The sequence below is a fragment of the Clinocottus analis genome, unplaced genomic scaffold (genome assembly GCF_023055335.1).
Source record: "Clinocottus analis isolate CAN_PGR_092001 unplaced genomic scaffold, fCliAna1.0.p SCAF_15, whole genome shotgun sequence".
Taxonomy (NCBI): domain Eukaryota; kingdom Metazoa; phylum Chordata; class Actinopteri; order Perciformes; family Cottidae; genus Clinocottus; species Clinocottus analis.
Genome location: NW_027175876.1, coordinates 14,660,686 through 14,681,791, shown reverse-complemented (window position 1 = coordinate 14,681,791; position 21,106 = coordinate 14,660,686). Strand labels below are relative to the sequence as shown.

General features: G+C 41.9%; 1 pseudogene; it reads left to right on the top strand.

Annotated features, from left to right (window-relative positions):
- Window positions 1-18,729: 18,729 nt before the first annotated feature.
- Window positions 18,730-19,695, top strand: LOC137785974 (piggyBac transposable element-derived protein 4-like; annotated as a pseudogene).
- The last annotated feature ends 1,411 nt before the right edge of the window (window positions 19,696-21,106 follow it).

Here is a 21,106-nt window from a genome sequence, read left to right as displayed (position 1 = left end):
GTCATGTTGACCCAAGGACAACGACGGGGGGCTTGGTGACGATCGACGGTCATTGTGACCCAAGGACAAATGCAGAGCGGTTCCAACTGTAGCATCTCCGAGCACGTAGGACCTTGGGAAGGCACTTCTCTGAATCAAATGGGGGACTTTCCGACAGTTCCGACGGTCCTAACCTCGAGCTCGTGGGACCTCCGGGACACAATTATCTAAATTGGCCATTTTGTTTTCGCTTCTTCCGCCAGCGCAGCGTTGAACCAAAGTCCGGAGAGACACGGGTTGGCTGCGCTGCCACTACTACGGCCGTCGCGGTTCCAACGATCCCTGCGCCGAGCTCTTGGGACCTCGGGAAGGCACTTTTTTCAAATCGGCCATTTTGTTTTTCTTTCTTCGGCTTGTGAAGCTTTCACAGAATGTCGGAAGGACACGAGTTGGCTGTGCTCCCACTAATACGGCCGTCGCGGTTCCAACGATCCCTCCGTCGAGCTCGTGGGACCTCGGGAAGGCACTTTTTTCAAATCGGCCATTTTGTTTTTGCTTCTTCGGCTCGTGCGGCTTTCACGCAAAGTCGGAAGGACACGAGTTGGCTGCGCTCCCACTGGTACGGCCGTCGCGGTTCCAACGATCCCTTCGCCGAGCTCTTGGGACCTCGGGAAGTCAGTTTTTTTCAAATTGGCCATTTTGTTTTTGCTTCTTCGGCTCGTGTAGCTGTAACAGAAAGTCGGAAGGACACGGGTTGGCTGTGCTCCCACTAATACGGCCGTCGCGGTTCCAACGATCCCTGCACCGAGCTCCTGGGACCTCGGGAAGGAACTTTTTTCAAATCGGCCATTTTGTTTTTGTTTCTTCGGCTCGTGCGGCTTTCACGCAAACTCGGAAGGACACGGGTTCGCTGCGCTCCCACTAATACGGCCGTCGCGGTTCCAACGACCCCTTCGCCGAGCTCGTGGGACCTCGGGAAGGCACTTTTTGCAAATCGGTCATTTTGTTTTTGCTTCTTCGGCTCGTGCGGCTTTCACGCAAAGTCGGAAGGACTGGAGTTCGCTGCCTCCAACTGATACGGCCGTCGCGGTTCCAACGAACCCGTCGCCGAGCTCGTGGGACCTCGGGAAGTCAGGTTTTTCAAATCGGCCATTTTGTTTTTGCTCCTTCGGCTCGTGTGGCTTTCACTGAAAGTCGGACGGACCCGAGTTGTCTGCCTCCCACTAATACGGCCGTCGCGGTTCCAACGATCCCCTCGCCGAGCTCGTGGGACCTCAGGAAGTCAGGTTTTTCAAATCGGCCTTTCTTAAATACCTGAAGATTTCATCACTATACTGGCCGTAAGCTGCATTTACTCATTTTTGTGCTTTTAAACGACATTTCAGACTGAACAGAGTTGAAAACTAGATTTTCTTAACGGATTCATTTTTTTTTAATTTTCCAGTAAGAAAGTGCCTCAGAACATCGGAACTTCAAATTGCATGATGATTTTCATGAATACCTGACGCTTTCATCACTATACTGGCCGTAAGCTGCATTTACTCATTTTTATGCTCTGGTATGTACGTGACGCTGGAAGCGCGTCCGTGGTTTTACGTGTGCGGGCGCGCGCCCCCAGAACCACAGCTTGCAGTGCTACCGGAGAATGAAATAGCTCGCGGGGGTTGAGGGGTGAGGGGGGATGGGGGCTCGAACGCTACGTCGGTCGCCTGCGTCTCGAACCGTGATCCTGTGTCGGACACATTTATGTGTCTCTCTGTGTGTGTGTGTGTGTGTGTGTGTGTGTGTGTGTGTGTGTGTGTGTGTGTGTGTGCGTGTGTGTGAGTGTGTGTGTGTGTGTGTGTGTGTGTGTGTATGTGTGTGTGTGTGTGTGTGTGTGTGTGTGTGTGTGTGTGTGTTCTGTGTCGTTGCTTGTAACACTGGAGGTGATGACTAAATAAAAGATTTAAAACAAAATAAAAAAATAAAAATACAATGCAACTGTCTTGTCATGTCTTTATTTTTATTTATTAATTGTTCTCTTTTTTACATTTGGCATACGGGATGACTTGTAATACAACGTAAAACTCGGGTCATTTCGACCCGAGGACGAGGCCGAGGGCTCGCTCAAACTCGGCGATAAACGCGGGTCACTTTGACCAGAGGGACGACGGCGAGGGGAGGGCTCGGCGATAAACGCGGGTCACTTTGACCACAGGGACGATGGCGAGGGGAGGGCTCGGCGATCAACGCGGGTCAGTATGACCCCAGGGACGACGGCGAGGGGAGGGCTCGGCGATCAACGCGGGTCAGTATGACCCCAGGGACGACGGCGAGGGGAGGGCTCGGCGATAAACGCGGGTCACTTTGACCCCAGGGACGACGGCGAGGGGAGGGCTCGGCGATAAACGCGGGTCAGTATGACCTAAGGGACGACGACGAGCAGGGCCAGGAGCTCGGCGATAAACGCGGGTCACTTTGACCCCAGGGACGACGGCGAGGGGAGGGCTCGGCGATAAACGCGGGTCAGTATGACCCCGGGGACGACTTCGACCCGTGGACTGCGGGCTTTATAAATACATACGTACATGCATACATACGTACACACTGGCACACTAAGACCGCGGGAGGATGCACACAAATACATAAACACTCGAACGTGGGCCTTTTTGACCCAGAGAAAAACAGAAGGGTTAAGAATTATTTTTTTTTTAATTTTCCATCAAGAAAGTGTTTCAGAACATCGGAACTACAAATTGTATGATACTTTCTGAAATACCTGAAGCTTTCATCACTATACTTCACGTAAGCTGCTTTTACTTATTTTTATGCTCTTAAATGACGTTTCACACTGAACAGAGTTCAAAACTAGATTTTCTTAACGAATTCATTTTTTTTTAAATTTTCCATCAACAAAGTGTCTCAGAACACCCGAACTTCAAATTGTATGATGATTTTTATGTATACCTGAAGCTTTCATCACTATACTGGCCGTAAGCTGCATTTACTCATTTTTATGCTCTTGTATGTACGTGACGCTGGAAGCGCGTCCGTGGTGTTACGTGTGCGGGCGCGCGCCCCCAGAACCACAGCTTGCAGTGCTACCGGAGAATGAAAGAGCTCGCGGGGCGGGGCGGGGGGGGGGGGGGGGGGCGTCATGTCTTTATTTTTATTTATTAATTTTTCTCTTTTTTACATTTGGCATACGGGATGACTTGTAATACAACGTAAAACTCGGGTCATTTCGACCCGAGGACGAGGCCGAGGGCTCGCTCAAACTCGGCGATAAACGCGGGTCACTTTGACCCCAGGGACGACGGTGGGGAGGGGGGGGGGGAGGGGGGGGGCAGGAGCTTGGCGATAAACGCGGGTCAGTATGACCAGAGGGACGACGGCGAACGCCAAGCCCTCCCCTCGCCCACACATCAGTAAAACATCAGTTTTACTGATGTGCTCAATCAGAGCACATCAGTAAAACAGTCACAAACAGACGAAGACTGCGTCTTGTTTCTACAGACGGCGGGGGGAGGGCTCGGCGATAAACGTGGGTCAGTATGACCTAAGGGACGACGGCGAGGGGAGGGCTCGGCGATAAACGCGGGTCAGTATGACCTAAGGGACGACGACGAGCAGGGCCAGGAGCTCGGCGATAAACGCGGGTCACTTTGACCAGAGGGACGACGGCGAGGGGAGGGCTCGGCGATAAACGCGGGTCACTTTGACCACAGGGACGACGGCGTAAGCTGCTTTTACTTATTTTTATGCTCTTAAATAACGTTTCACACTGAACAGAGTTCAAAACTAGATTTTCTTAACGAATTCATTTTTTTTTTTTAAATTTCCATCAACAAAGTGTCTCAGAACACCCGAACTTCAAATTGTATGATGATTTTTAAGTATACCTGAAGCTTTCATCACTATACTGGCCGTAAGCTGCATTTACTCATTTTTATGCTCTTGTATGTACGTGACGCTGGAAGCGCGTCCGTGGTCTTACGTGTGCGGGCGCGCGCCCCCAGAACCACAGCTTGCAGTGCTACCGGAGAATGAAAGAGCTCGGGTATAAAACACGGGTCAGTATGACCAGAGGGACGACGGCGGGGGGAGGGCTCGGCGATAAACGTGGGTCACTTTGACCACAGGGACGACGGCGGGGGGAGGGCTCGGCGATAAACGTGGGTCAGTATGACCTAAGGGACGACGGCGAGGGGAGGGCTCGGCGATAAACGCAGATCAGTATGACCTCGGGGACGACTTTGACCCGTGGACTGCGGGCTTTATAAATACATACGTACATGCATACATACGTACACACTGGAACACTAAGACCGCTGGAGGACACAAATACATAAACACTGGAAGGTGGGCCTTTTTGACCCAGAGGACAACAGAAGGGTTAAGAATTCTTTTTTTTTTTTTAATTTTCCATCAAGAAAGTGTTTCAGAACATCGGAACTACAAATTGTATAATCTTTTAATGAATACTGAAGAGTCCATTTCAATACTGCACGAAAGAGGTATTTATTCATTTTTATGCTCTTAAACGACGTTTCACAATGAACAGAGTTAAAAACTGACATGACGTGTCACAAGTTGTTATGTGCGAATAAGGACACTATGAAAGGGGTGTACTTATACGCTGTATTTATACACAATTTATTCACATCTGCGTAATCCCGCGGTCGGCTTCGTTGGTGCGCTCGCGCTGATCGAAGGCTCTTTAGCCAAGACGCGTGACGTCATTTCGTACGTGTCCAGTTTTTAAAGCCCTCTGAGGCGTTTACAAAAAAAGAAAATAATAATGTGTATTTGTTATTCTGAGCTATTCAAAATAACCTGAATTGATTCAAATTGAAATGAGGTGTCACAAGTTATTATGTGCGAATAAGGACGCTATGAAAGGGGTGTACTTATACTGTATTTATACACAATTTATTCACATCTGCCTAATCCCGCGGTCGGCTTCGTTGGTGCGCTCGCGCTGATCGAAGGCTCTTTAGCCAAGACGCGTGACGTCATTTCGTACGTGTCCAGATTGTAAAGCCCTCTGAGGCGTTTACAAAAAAAAGAAATAATAATAATAATGTGTATTTGTTATTCTAAGCTATTCAAAATAACCTGAATTGATTCAAATTGAAATGAGGTGTCACAAGTTATTATGTGCGAATAAGGACACTATGAAAGGGGTGTACTTATACGCTGTAATTATACACAATTTATTCACATCTGCCTAATCCCGCGGTCGGCTTCGTTGGTGCGCTCGCGCTGATCGAAGGCTCTTTAGCCAAGACGCGTGACGTCATTTCGTACGTGTCCAGATTGTAAAGCCCTCTGAGGCGTTTACAAAAAAAGAAAGAAAATAATAATAATAATGTGTATTTGTTATTCTGAGCTATCCAAAATAAACTGAATTGATTCAAATTGAAATGAGGTGTCACAAGTTATTATGTGCGAATAAGGACACTATGAAAGGGGTGTACTTATACGCTGTATTTATACACAATTTATTCACATCTGCGTAATCCCGCGGTCGGCTTCGTTGGTGCGCTTGCGCTGATCGAAGGCTCTTTAGCCAAGACGCGTGACGTCATTTCGTACGTGTCCAGATTGTAAAGCCCTCTGAGGCGTTTACAAAAAAAAGAAAATAATAATAATAATGTGTATTTGTTATTCTGAGCTATTCAAAATAAACTGAATTGATTCAAATTGAAATGAGGTGTCACAAGTTATTATGTGCGAATAAGGACACTATGAAAGGGGTGTACTTATACGTTGTATTTATACACAATTTATTCACATCTGCGTAATCCCGCGGTCGGCTTCGTTGGTGCACTCGCGCTGATCGAAGGCTCTTTAGCCAAGACGCGTGACGTCATTTCGTACGTGTCCAGATTGTAAAGCCCTCTGAGGCGTTTACAAAAAAAGAAAGAAAATAATAATAATGTGTATTTGTTATTCTGAGCTATTCAAAATAAACTGAATTGATTCAAATTGAAATGAGGTGTCACAAGTTATTATGTGCGAATAAGGACACTATGAAAGGGGTGTACTTATACGCTGTATTTATACACAATTTATTCACATCTGCGTAATCCCGCGGTCGGCTTCGTTGGTGCGCTTGCGCTGATCGAAGGCTCTTTAGCCAAGACGCGTGACGTCATTTCGTACGTGTCCAGATTGTAAAGCCCTCTGAGGCGTTTACAAAAAAAAGAAAATAATAATAATAATGTGTATTTGTTATTCTGAGCTATTCAAAATAAACTGAATTGATTCAAATTGAAATGAGGTGTCACAAGTTATTATGTGCGAATAAGGACACTATGAAAGGGGTGTACTTATACGTTGTATTTATACACAATTTATTCACATCTGCGTAATCCCGCGGTCGGCTTCGTTGGTGCACTCGCGCTGATCGAAGGCTCTTTAGCCAAGACGCGTGACGTCATTTCGTACGTGTCCAGATTGTAAAGCCCTCTGAGGCGTTTACAAAAAAAAAGAAAATAATAATAATAGAAATAAAGAAAATCTAGTGTTCAACTCTGTTCAGTCTGAAACGTCGTTTAAGAGCATAAAATCGAGTTACTGCAAATCACGGGCAGTATAGTAATGAAAGCATCACTTATTCATGAACATATCATACAATTTGAAGTTCAGATGTTCTGAGACACTTTCTTGATGGAATTTTTTTTTTTAAAAGAATTCTTTTAGAAATCTTGTTTTCAACTCCGTTCAGTCTGAATCGTCTTTTAAGAGCATAAAAATGAGTAAATACAGCTTACGGGAAGTATAGTGATAAAAGCTTCAGGTATTCATGAACATATCATATAATTTGAATTTCTGATGTTCTCAGAGGCTTTCTTGATGGAAAATATAGAAAAATGAATTCGTTAAGAAAATCAAGTTTTCAACTCTGTTCAGTCTGAAACGTCGTTTAAGAGCATCAAAATGGGTAACTGCAGCTTACGAGCAGCATTAAAGCTTCAGGTATTCAGGAAAATATCAACAATTCGTAATTCCGATGTGCTGAGACACTTTCTTGATGGAAAATTAAAATAAAATTGTTCTTGAAGAAAATTCAGTTTTCATCTCTGTTCAGTCTGAAACGTCGTTTAAGAGCATAAAAATGGGTAACTGCAGCTTACGGCCAGTATAGTGATGAAAGCTTCAGGTTTCATGAACATATTACACAATTTGATGTTCCGATGTTCTGAGACATTTTCTTGATGGAAAATTGTGAAAAATGAATTCTTTAAGAAAATCTAGTTTTCAACTCTGTTCAGTCTGAAACGTCGTTTAAGAGCATAAAAATGGGTAACTGCAGCTTACGGGCAGTATAGCGATGAAAGCTTCAGGTTTCATGAACATATTACACAATTTGATGTTCCGATGTTCTGAGAATTTTTCTTGATGGAAAATATAAAAAAAAATGAATTCTTTAAGAAAATCTAGTTTACAACTCTGTTCAGTCTGAAACGTCGTTTATGAGCATAAAAATGAGTTACTGCAAATCACAGGCAGTATAGTGATGAAAGCTTCACTTATTCATGAACATATCATACAATTAGAAGTTCAGATGTTCTGAGACACTTTCTTGATGGAAATTAGTTTTTTTAAAAAGAATTCTTTTAGAAAATCTTGTTTTCAACTCCGTTCAGTCTGAATCGTCGTTTAAGAGCATAAAAATGAGTAAATAAAGCTTACGGGAAGTATAGTGATAAAAGCTTCAGGTATTCATGAACATATCATATAATTTGAATTTCTGATGTTCTCAGAGGCTTTCTTGATGGAAAATATAGAAAAATGAATTCTTTAAGAAAATCAAGTTTTCAACTCTGTTCAGTCTGAAACGTCGTTTAAGAGCATAAAAATGGGTAACTGCAGCTTACGGGCAGCATTAAAGCTTCAGGTATTCAGGAAAATATCAACAATTCGTAATTCCGATGTGCTGAGACACTTTCTTGATGGAAAATATAAAAAAATGAATTCTTTAAGAACATCTAGTTTTCAACTCTGTTCAGTCTGAAACGTCGTTTAAGAGCATAAAAATGGGTAACTGCAGCTTACGGGCAGCATTAAAGCTTCAGGTATTCAGGAAAATATCAACAATTCGTAATTCCGATGTGCTGAGACACTTTCTTGATGGAAAATATAAAAAAAATGAATTCTTTAAGAACATCTAGTTTTCAACTCTGTTCAGTCTGAAACGTCGTTTAAGAGCATAAAAATGAGTTACTGCAAATCACAGGCAGTATAGTGATAAAAGCTTCACTTATTCATGAACATATCATACAATTTGATGTTCAGATGTTCTGAGACACTTTCTTGATGGAATTTTTTTTTTAAAAGAATTCTTTTAGAAAATCTTGTTTTCAACTCCAGTCTGAATCGTCGTTTAAGAGCATAAAAATGAGTAAATAAAGCTTACGGGAAGTATAGTGATAAAAGCTTCAGGTATTCATGAACATATCATATAATTTGAATTTCTGATGTTCTCAGAGGCTTTCTTGATGGAAAATATAGAAAAATGAATTCTTTAAGAAAATCTTGTTTTCAACTCTGTTCAGTCTGAAACGTCGTTTAAGAGCATAAAAATGGGTAACTGCAGCTTACGGGCAGCATTAAAGCTTCAGGTATTCAGGAAAATATCAACAATTCGTAATTCCGATGTGCTGAGACACTTTCTTGATGGAAAATATAAAAAAATGAATTCTTTAAGAACATCTAGTTTTCAACTCTGTTCAGTCTGAAACGTCGTTTAAGAGCATAAAAATGGGTAACTGCAGCTTACGGGCAGCATTAAAGCTTCAGGTATTCAGGAAAATATCAACAATTCGTAATTCCGATGTGCTGAGACACTTTCTTGATGGAAAATATAAAAAAATGAATTCTTTAAGAACATCTAGTTTTCAACTCTGTTCAGTCTGAAACGTCGTTTAAGAGCATAAAAATGGGTAACTGCAGCTTACGGGCAGCATTAAAGCTTCAGGTATTCAGGAAAATATCAACAATTCGTAATTCCGATGTGCTGAGACACTTTCTTGATGGAAAATATAAAAAAAGGAATTCTTTAAGAACATCTAGTTTTCAACTCTGTTCAGTCTGAAACGTCGTTTAAGAGCATAAAAATGGGTAACTGCAGCTTACGGGCAGCATTAAAGCTTCAGGTATTCAGGAAAATATCAACAATTCGTAATTCCGATGTGCTGAGACACTTTCTTGATGGAAAATATAAAAAAATGAATTCTTTAAGAACATCTAGTTTTCAACTCTGTTCAGTCTGAAACGTCGTTTAAGAGCATAAAAATGAGTTACTCCAAATCACAGGCAGTATAGTGATAAAAGCTTCACTTATTCATGAACATATCATACAATTTGAAGTTCAGATGTTCTGAGACACTTTCTTGATGGAATTTTTTTTTTAAAAGAATTCTTTTAGAAAATCTTGTTTTCAACTCCGTTCAGTCTGAATCGTCGTTTAAGAGCATAAAAATGAGTAAATAAAGCTTACGGGAAGTATAGTGATAAAAGCTTCAGGTATTCATGAACATATCATATAATTTGAATTTCTGATGTTCTCAGAGGCTTTCTTGATGGAAAATATAGAAAAATGAATTCTTTAAGAAAATCAAGTTTTCAACTCTGTTCAGTCTGAAACGTCGTTTAAGAGCATAAAAATGGGTAACTGCAGCTTACGGGCAGCATTAAAGCTTCAGGTATTCAGGAAAATATCAACAATTCGTAATTCCGATGTGCTGAGACACTTTCTTGATGGAAAATATAAAAAAATGAATTCTTTAAGAACATCTAGTTTTCAACTCTGTTCAGTCTGAAACGTCGTTTAAGAGCATAAAAATGGGTAACTGCAGCTTACGGGCAGCATTAAAGCTTCAGGTATTCAGGAAAATATCAACAATTCGTAATTCCGATGTGCTGAGACACTTTCTTGATGGAAAATATAAAAAAATGAATTCTTTAAGAACATCTAGTTTTCAACTCTGTTCAGTCTGAAACGTCGTTTAAGAGCATAAAAATGAGTTACTCCAAATCACAGGCAGTATAGTGATAAAAGCTTCACTTATTCATGAACATATCATACAATTTGAAGTTCAGATGTTCTGAGACACTTTCTTGATGGAATTTTTTTTTAAAAAGAATTCTTTTAGAAAATCTTGTTTTCAACTCCGTTCAGTCTGAATCGTCGTTTAAGAGCATAAAAATGAGTAAATAAAGCTTACGGGAAGTATAGTGATAAAAGCTTCAGGTATTCATGAACATATCATATAATTTGAATTTCTGATGTTCTCAGAGGCTTTCTTGATGGAAAATATAGAAAAATGAATTCTTTAAGAAAATCAAGTTTTCAACTCTGTTCAGTCTGAAACGTCGTTTAAGAGCATAAAAATGGGTAACTGCAGCTTACGGGCAGCATTAAAGCTTCAGGTATTCAGGAAAATATCAACAATTCGTAATTCCGATGTGCTGAGACACTTTCTTGATGGAAAATATAAAAAAATGAATTCTTTAAGAACATCTAGTTTTCAACTCTGTTCAGTCTGAAACGTCGTTTAAGAGCATAAAAATGGGTAACTGCAGCTTACGGGCAGCATTAAAGCTTCAGGTATTCAGGAAAATATCAACAATTCGTAATTCCGATGTGCTGAGACACTTTCTTGATGGAAAATATAAAAAAATGAATTCTTTAAGAACATCTAGTTTTCAACTCTGTTCAGTCTGAAACGTCGTTTAAGAGCATAAAAATGAGTTACTCCAAATCACAGGCAGTATAGTGATAAAAGCTTCACTTATTCATGAACATATCATACAATTTGAAGTTCAGATGTTCTGAGACACTTTCTTGATGGAATTTTTTTTTAAAAAGAATTCTTTTAGAAAATCTTGTTTTCAACTCCGTTCAGTCTGAATCGTCGTTTAAGAGCATAAAAATGAGTAAATAAAGCTTACGGGAAGTATAGTGATAAAAGCTTCAGGTATTCATGAACATATCATATAATTTGAATTTCTGATGTTCTCAGAGGCTTTCTTGATGGAAAATATAGAAAAATGAATTCTTTAAGAAAATCAAGTTTTCAACTCTGTTCAGTCTGAAACGTCGTTTAAGAGCATAAAAATGGGTAACTGCAGCTTACGGGCAGCATTAAAGCTTCAGGTATTCAGGAAAATATCAACAATTCGTAATTCCGATGTGCTGAGACACTTTCTTGATGGAAAATATAAAAAAATGAATTCTTTAAGAACATCTAGTTTTCAACTCTGTTCAGTCTGAAACGTCGTTTAAGAGCATAAAAATGAGTTACTGCAAATCACGGGCAGTATAGTGATGAAAGCTTCACTTATTCATGAACATATCATACAATTAGAAGTTCAGATGTTCTGAGACACTTTCTTGATGGAAATTTGTTTTTTTAAAAAGAATTCTTTTAGAAAATCTTGTTTTCAACTCCGTTCAGTCTGAATCGTCGTTTAAGAGCATAAAAATGAGTAAATACAGCTTACGGGAAGTATAGTGATAAAAGCTTCAGGTATTCATGAACATATCATATAATTTGAATTTCTGATGTTCTCAGAGGCTTTCTTGATGGAAAATATAGAAAAATGAATTCTTTAAGAAAATCAAGTTTTCAACTCTGTTCAGTCTGAAACGTCGTTTAAGAGCATAAAAATGGGTAACTGCAGCTTACGAGCAGCATTAAAGCTTCAGGTATTCAGGAAAATATCAACAATTCTTAATTCCGATGTGCTGAGACACTTTCTTGATGGAAAATTAAAATAAAATAGTTCTTTAAGAAAATTCAGTTTTCAACTCTGTTCAGTCTGAAACGTCGTTTAAGAGCATAAAAATGGGTAACTGCAGCTTACGGGCAGTATAGTGATGAAAGCTTCAAGTTTCATGAACATATTACACAATTTGATGTTCCGATGTTCTGAGACACTTTCTTGATGGAAAATTGTGAAAAATGAATTCTTTAAGAAAATCAAGTTTTCAACTCTGTTCAGTCTGAAACGTCGTTTATGAGCATAAAAATGAGTTACTGCAAATCACAGGCAGTATAGTGATGAAAGCTTCAGGTATTCATGAAAATATCATACAATTTGAAGTTCCGATGTTCTGAGACACTGTCTTGATCGCAAATTAAAAAAAACGAATTCGTTAAGAAAATCTAGTGTTGAACTCTGTTCAGTTTAAAACTTCGTTTTAGAGCATTAAAATGAGTAAATGCAGCGTACGGCCAGTATAGTCATGAAAGCTTCAGGTATTCATGAAAGTATCATACAATTTGTAGTTCCGATGTTCTGAGACACTTTCTTGATGGAAAATTAAAAAAATTAAAAAAAAAAAGAATTCTTTAAGAAAATCAAGTTTTCAACTCTGTTCAGGGTGGAAAATAGTTTAAGAGCATAAAAATGAATAAATGCAGCTTTCGGGCAGTACAAAAGCATGATGTATTCATGGAAGTATCATACAATTTGCAGTTCCGATGTTCCGAGTCCTTCGCCTCCCGCCCCCTTTTTTCTATTACACAGTCTACAGTGCTGGAAATAAGGTGAGCTCCACATTACCTGCCTTTGGACTGAGCCAGTGAATATTTCATACTGACCTGCTCATCTACGATAAAGGAAAGGAACTGTTGCTTACATTCAAAGGACTCTTAAAAATTATGGACATTTTACTATTTTTGGAACCTGAATTCCAGTTACTTTGTGAATTGTGTTAACATGGCACTTAATTGAATACTTATAGTAATTTGAGTGTTTGTATATGAATGCAGCTCTGTTACTTGCTACTGTTTATCTGATATTATATGTGTATGCTGTTTATTACAAATGTCTGATAATATATGCTAGAAGGTTTTCTATTAACTAAATAATTTAAGGAATCTAGCTTATAATGTCAGAGACAGGTAGCTTTACGGAGAATGAGGAGCAGCTAATGGCTAGTTCCCAACACAAAGTTAAAGATTTGAAGAGTGAGTTCCACTCACTGACAGATGTATCTCAGAGACCCTGTCTCAAGGACTTAAATGAAATAGAGCAAAGACTGACTGACTTGCAAGATAATCTAAAGAAAAACGATGACCAACCTCAAGTTCCCCGACGCTCTGAGTGTACACGGAACCCCGCAGAGAAAATGCGTTCGTTACAAGGTGATGAAGCCAAGAAAAGGGAAAAAAGGCTGCTCTTCATGTATGAGAAATGGAAGCTCAATATACGCAAAGCAAGAGATCAGATGAAGACGTACATGTCAGAGAGTGAGCTTTGGCATCTCATTGAAGAGCTGAAGAAAAGTAAGGATGACATAATGAACATGTATTTCGAGATTCGAGATCTCGCCACACCTTCCACTGATGTGAGAAGAAGAGTTGACACTTGTGAATCTGTTACCACGGAAGATGTGAGTATTGCTTATAGTAGAACAATAGACGAAGACAATGAGTTTCATGAGGACCAGGTAAAAAGACGCCTTCATGAACTGCTCCACCGTGACTATGCAAAGTCTGTTTACGGAACTGCCGCTTCCTTTATAAGCCACAAACAATCTGAACACCACTTGATGACTGCATCCATGGCAGCTAAGCGTGCGGATGCCGCTGCTGAACTGGCAGCGAAGGAAGCTAACTATGAGATGACGCTAGCAGAAGAAAGACAAAGGGAAGTGATCAGAGAGTTAGAGGAACAGCAACGGAAAGCTCTACAGGCGATAAGGAGACGGAACGTGAAGCGGCTGACTGCATTAATAACAACAAAATGAATAAGGATGCAAATAATAAGACCGTAACCACAGCCCCTCTGTTACATGCTGTAACACCCTCTCATGCAGACATTTCCTCTCTCGCTCAGGCGTTTCAAGACAGCATAGCCTTAAATAGGCTCCCTCTTCCAGAGCCATCTATCTATAGCGGTGATTCAATACAGTTCATTGAATGGAAAGCCGCATTTACCTCACTCATCGACCGAAGGGCAATCTCTCCTGCTGAAAAACTCTACTATCTGAAGAAATACGTCAGTGGTCCAGCACGTCAGGTCCTAGATGGCACCTTCTTCCGAAACGATGATGAAGCCTATAAGGATGCTTGGAACAAGCTAAATAGTCGCTTTGGCCAGCCATTCACGATTCAGAGAGCATTCAGAGAGAAGCTGGCCAAGGATTCAAAGTAAGGATGCTCAAGGACTCAGATGCTTATCTGATTTTCTGAGTGCCTGTCAGGATGCCATTCCTCATGTCAAGGGTCTCGACATATTAAACGACTGTGAGGAAAACCAGAAGCTTACCCATAAACTACCAGACTGGGCAGCTTCACGCTGGAACCGACAAGTCACACATAGTCTGAACCAAAACAAAGAATTTCCAAGTTTCAAGGATTTTGCAATTTTCGTGTCAACTGAAGCCAAAATTGCCTGCAATCCAATTACATCTTTCCATGCTCTTCATTCATCAGACTCTCACACTGAAAAGAGGAATCTCAGAGACACAAGGAGAAACGAGGCCAGTGTTCTCACCACTCACACAGTTACAGACGATGCAAACCAAAGGTTGTATCAAAGAACGGTTAAGACATCCTGTATTCTCTGTCAAGATAGTAGACATCAACTTCATGCATGTCCAAAGTTTACAGAGATGTTATTGGTAGAGCGACAGAACTACGTAAAGGAGAAGAACATGAGGTATGCATTAAAATATCATACAACTTGGAAGTCAAGTTCTGAGAAACTTTCTTGATCAAAAATTAAAAAAAAAAGATTTATTTTAGAAAATCTTTCTCGCTAAACTGCTCGGAAGTTGCATTTACTCATTTGCATGCTATGAAACGACGTTTCAGACTGAGTCGAAAACTAGATTTTCTTAAAGAATTATTTTTTTTTTATTTTCCATCAAGTAAGTGTCTCAAAAAAATCGGAATTTCAAATTGTATGATATTTTCTTAAATACCTGAAGCTTTCATCACTATACTGCCGGTAAACTGCATTTACTATTTTTTATACTCTTAAACGACGTTTCACACTGAACAGAGTTCAAAACTAGATTTTCTTAAAGAATTCCTTTTTTTTAATTTTCCATCAAGAAAGTGTCTCAAAAAAATTGGAATTTCAAATTGTATGATATTTTCATGAATACCTGAAGCTTTCATCACCATACTGCGCGTAAGCTGCATTTACTCATTTTTATGCTCTTAAACGACGTTTCACACTGAACAGAGTTCAAAACTAGATTTTCTTAAAGAATTCATTTTTTTATATTTGCGATCAAGAAAGTGTCTCAGAACATCGGAACTACAAAATTGTATGATACTTTCTTAAATAACAGAAGCTTTCGTCATCCGTAAGCTCCATTTACTCATTTTTATGCTCTTAAACGACGTTTCACACTGATCAGAGTTCAAAACTAGATTTTCTTAAAGAATTCTTTTTTTTTCAATTTTCCATTAAGAAAGTGACTCGGAACATCGGAACTTCAAATTGTATGATTATTTTCATGAATACCTGAAGCTTGCATCACTATACTTAACGTTCTGCCCTTAAACTGCATTTACTCATTTGTATGCTCTTAAACGCCGTTTCAGACTGACGAGTTGAAAACTAGATTTTCTTAACGAATTCATTTTTTTTTGTTTGCCATCAAGAAAGTGTCTCAGAACATCGGAACTTCAAATTGTATGATATTTTTATGAATACCTGAAGCTTTCATCACTATACTTCACGTAAAATGCATTTACTCTTTTTTATGCTCTTAAACGACGTTTCACACTGAACAGAGTTCAAAACTAGATTTTGTTAAAGAATTCTTTTTTTAAATTTGGGATCAAGAAAGTGTCTCAGAACATCGGAACTTCAAATTGTATGATATTTTCATGAATACCTGAAGCTTTCATCACTATTCTTCACGTAAAATGCATTTACTCATTTTTATGTTCACACTGAACAGAGTTCAAAACTAGATTTTCGTAAAGAATTCGTTTTTTTAAATTTGCGATCAAGAAAGTGTCTCAGAACATCGGAACTTCAAATTGTATGATACTTCCATGAATACCTCATGCTTTCGTACTGCCCGTAAACTGCATTTACTCATTTTTATGCTCTTAAACGACGTTTCATACTGAACAGAGTTCAAACTAGACTTTCTTAAAGAATTCTTTTTTTTTTTAAATTTGCGATCAAGAAAGTGTTTCAGGACATCGGAACTTCAAATTGTATGATTATTTTCATGAATACCTGAAGCTTTCATCACTATACTGCCCGTAAACTGCATTTACTCATTTGTATGCTCTTAAACGCCGTTTCAGACTGACGAGTCGAAAACTAGATTTTCTTAACGAATTCATTTTTTTTTTGTTTGCCATCAAGAAAGTGTATCAGAACATCGAACTTCAAATTGTATGATGATTCTCATGAATACCTGAAGCTTTCATCACTATACTGCCAATAAACTGCATTTATTATTATTTTTTATGCTCTTAAACGACGTTTCACACTGAACAGAGTTGAAAACTAGATTTTCTTAAAGAATTCATTTTTTTAAATTTTCCATCAAGAAAGTCACTCGGAACATCGGAAATTCAAATTGTATGATGATTTTCATGAATACCTGAAACTTTCATCACTATACTGCCCGAAAGCTGCACTTACTCAAGTTCATGCTCTTACATGACGTTTTAGGCTAAACAGAGTTGAAAACTAGATTTTCTTCAAAAATTCTTTTTTTAAAATGTTCCATAAAGAAAGTGTCTCAGAAAATCGGAACTTCAAATTGTACGATATTTTCATGAATACCTGAAGCTTTCATCACTATACTGCCACTAAGCAGCATTTACTCATTTTTATGCTCTTAAACAACGTTTCAGACTGAACAGAGTTGAAAACTAGATTTTCTTAACACTCCTGATGTCCTCTAGGTCAAAAAGGCCCACGTTCGAGTGTTTATTTCTTTGTGTGTATCCTTAAGTTCTTAGGTTCACAAAATGACCCACTACCAGTGTACACGTATGTATGCATGTATGTATTTATAAAGCCTGTCGTCCTTGGGTCAAAACGACCCGCGTTTCTCACCGAGCCCTTGCCGTCGCCCTGTGGTAAAAAAGACCCTCGAGTTTGAGCGAGCCCTCGGCCTTGTCCCTGGGTCGAAATGACCCGCGTTTATCACTGACTTCTCCTTGCCTCGTTCTTGGGTCAAAATGACCCTCGAGTTTGAGCGAGCCCTTGGCCTCGTCCTTGGGTCGAAATGACCCAAGTTTTATTTTTTTTTTCACCGAGTCCTTGCCGTCGCCCAGGGGTGTTTTCGACCCTCGAGTTTGAGTGAGCCCTCGGCGTCGTCCCTTGGGTAGAAACCACCCGCGTTTCTCACCGAGCCCTCGGCCTCGTCCCCTGGGTCAAAATGACCCGCATTTATCACCGAGCTCCTGGCCTTGTCCTTGGGTCGAAACGACCCTCGAGTTTGAGTGAGCCCTCGGCCTCGTCCCTTGGGTCAAAACGACTCGCATTTGTCCACCGAGCTCCTGGCCTCGTCCCTGGGTCAAAACGACCCGCGTTTTTTTCTACCGAGCTCCCGGCCTCGTCCCTGGGTCGAAACAACTCGCTTTTATCACCGAGCTCCCGGCCTCGTCCCTGGGTCGAAACAACCCGCTTTTATCACCGAGTTCCTGGCCTCGTCCTTAGGTCAAAACAACCCAAGTTTTTTCCACCGATCTCCTGGCCTCGTCCTTGGGTCGAAACGACCCGAGTTTTTCACCGAGCCCTCACTGTCGCCCTGAGGGTCAAAAAAGACCCTCGAGTTTGAGCGAGCCCTCAGCCTCGTCCCTGGGTCAAAACGACCCCGCGTTTATCACCGAGCTCCTGGCCTCGTCCTTAGGTGGAAATGACCCTCACGTAGGCCAAATGTCGCAAACATAGCATACGTTGTACTACAAGTCATCCCGTATGCCAAATGTAAAAAAATAAAAATAAGAATAAAAAAATGACAAGACAGTTGCATTGTATTGTTTTTTAAAAATATTTTTTAAATTTTTTATTTCGTCATCACCTCCATTGTTACAAGCAACGACACAGAACACACATACACACACACACACACACACACACACACACACACACACACACACACAAACACACACACACACACACACAAATGTGTCCGCCACAGGATCACGGTTTGAAATGCAGACGACCGACATAGCGTTCGAGCTGCCCCGCGAGCTCTTTCATTCTCTGGTAGCTGTGGTTCTGGGGCGTGTGCCCGCACACGTAACACCACGGATTTGCTTCCAGCGTCACGTATATCCCGGCCGTCAGCGTCGGCGTCGCGAGATCCTAAGGGGCCGGCGCTTCAGGTGCGCGACGAACTCTCTGTGGAATCTCTCTTGTTCGATCTTGATCTTCAGACGCTCCGCAGTGTACGTCGCCTTCAGGTAGGCGCACTCTTCCCGGGTGTAGTAGGCGTGCTGATTCAGAAACGTGTCGCCGGGCACCCAGCTCGAGACAATTAGGTCGCACTCGGCGCATCGGTGATCGTCTCCCGGCCCCGTGCGATCCATAGAGCCCGGCTCGCCCAACTGGGCCCAACTAGGCCCAACTGCCCCCCTCGGGCAAACGCGGAATCGTCAAAGGCCTCGTCCTCGTCAAAGGCCTCGTCCTCGTCAAAGGCCTCGTCCTCGTCAAAGGCCTCGTCCTCGTCAAAGGCCTCGTCCTCGTCAAAGGCCTCGTCCTCTCCGTCGGCGGATGCCGACGGAGAGGACGAGGCCTTTGGAGAGGATCGTCCTGGACATGACCAATCTGGAGGGCTCGCGAAGATACGGCGACGGCTGGAAAGGGATGGACGAGACTGACCTGTGAGTCTACGTGGGGCAGCTGATTTTGGCGGGCGTGTACAGGTCTCGGGGCGAGGCCGCGGACAGCCTGTGGGACGCCGAGAGCGGCAGGGCCGTGTTCCGCGCCACCATGTCGCTCAAGCGCTTTTACGAGTACTCCAGGCTGCTGCGCTTCGACGACCACGAGACGAGAGGCACGAGGCGCCAGACGGACAAACGGACAAACTGGCCACCGTGCGAGACCTCTGGGACGCGTGGGTGCAGCGGCTGCCGCTCCTCTACAACCCCGGGCCCGAAGTGACGGTGGACGAGCAACTGGTTCCGTTCAGAGGTAGGTGTACTTGGCCATAAAGCTGTGCTTTTCGCTGATAATGATAATATGCTTTCCTCTCATTGCTGCCGCTCTCCTTTGCGCTATAATCTCCTCTCGTCACCTCTCGTCTCCTCTCATCGCCGCTGCTCTTCTCTGCGCTCTCCTCTCCTCTCGTCACCTCTCATCGTCGCTGCTCTCCTCTGCGCTCAAATCCTGGGTCGCCTGCGACGCCAAATCCAGCTACGCTTGGAAGCTGCAAGTCTACACGGGAAAGCCGAGCGGCGGCATCGGCGGACGCCCGGAGAAGGACCTGGGGCTGCGGGTCGCGTCGTGTGGAGAGAGCTCAACCCCGGCTGGATGCCCGGCAAGCGGAACAAGAGGAAGGTGTTTCTCGAGCGGCTGAGAAGGGCTCTCGTGGCTCCGTTCATGGAGAGACGGGAGTGTCTGCCCCGCACGGAGGTGTCCGCCGCCGTCTTGAAGGCCGTGCGGAGAGGGGCTGGGGTGAGTGACGGGCCTGAGGATGCGGCGCCTTACACCATGTGCAAGGGGTGCAACAAGTACATCTGCAAGGGTTGCTCGCTGGCGTATTGCCCGACGTGTGTGAAATAAACTGGCGTTGGAGGAGAGGGGGGGGGGGGGGGTCAAATTGAAATTAGCTTTCACGCCTTGTTATGTGCGAATAAGGACACGATGAAAGGGGTGTACGTATACGCTGCATTTGTACACAATTTATTCACATCTGCGTAATCTCGCAGTCGGCCTCGTTGGTGTGCTCGCGCTAATCGAAGGGTCTTCAGCAAAAACACGTGACATCATTTTGTATGTGTGCAGATTGTAAAGCCCTCTGAGGCATTTTAGAGAAAAACAAGTATTTGTTATTCTGAGCTATTCAAAATAAACTGAATTGATTCAAATCGAAATAAGCTGTCATGTTGTTATGTGCGAATAAGGACACGATGAAAGGGGTGTACGTATACGCTGTATTTATACACAATTTATTCACATCTGCGTAATCCTGCAGCCCACTAGTTTTTATCATTATGATTAATGACATATTCACAAAGGTCCCTGTATACATAGGTAGGTCTCTGTTTGCTGATGATGGGGCAGTGTGAAAGAAAGGAAAAAGGAAATTCCAAGAAGCAATCGACGAGTTGGTGGAGTGGGGATACGATTGGGGGTTCAGGTTCTCAGTAAAAAAACAAAAACAGTCTTTTTCACAAGGAAAATAGTCAAGAATGGGATAAAAATAATGGTGTATGGGAAAGAATTAAAAAGGGTTAGATCATATAAATTTCTGGGGGTTCTTTTTGATTCACGATTGACATGGGCAGACCACATCAGGAGAGTCGAGGAAAAATGCAAAAAAGTTATAAATGTGATGAGATGTGTGAGTGGTAGTCAATGGGGAGCCAGATGTTCATCATCGAAAACTATGTATGTGGCCTTAATAAGATCGGTGTTGGACTACGGGTGCATAGCATTTGGGTCAGCAGCTAAATCTCTAATGGGTAAATTAGATGTGGATCAGGCGCAGGCATTACGAGTATGTTGTGGAGCTTTTAAAACATTACCAATCCCTGCCCTGCATGGAGAGATGAGAGAGATGCCGCTGGGGCTTAGGAGAAAACAGCTAATGGCAAACTACTGGGCTAATTTGCAGGGACACAATGATTCGCACCCTGCAAAAGATGTATTGCAGGTGATCTGAGTGAATGGGAGGAGCCAGAAAGACAACTTTGGTTGGGTAGGCAATGACATTGCGACGAAGTTTAATGTGTTCGGCCTGAGTATTAGCCCCTCTGTGGTTTACCCGGTGGTGGCTCCATGGACATTTGGGTGGCCTAAGGTTGACTGTTATCTGTTAGATGTAAAAAAGAAAAAAGAAAGGAATAGGAGATTTGTTAAGTGCATTTAATTATAGAGTAATGAAACTATACAGTGAATATACTAAGATTTATGCAGACGGTGCTAAGAAACATGAGACAGGACTAACAGGATATTGGGTGGCAATACCAGA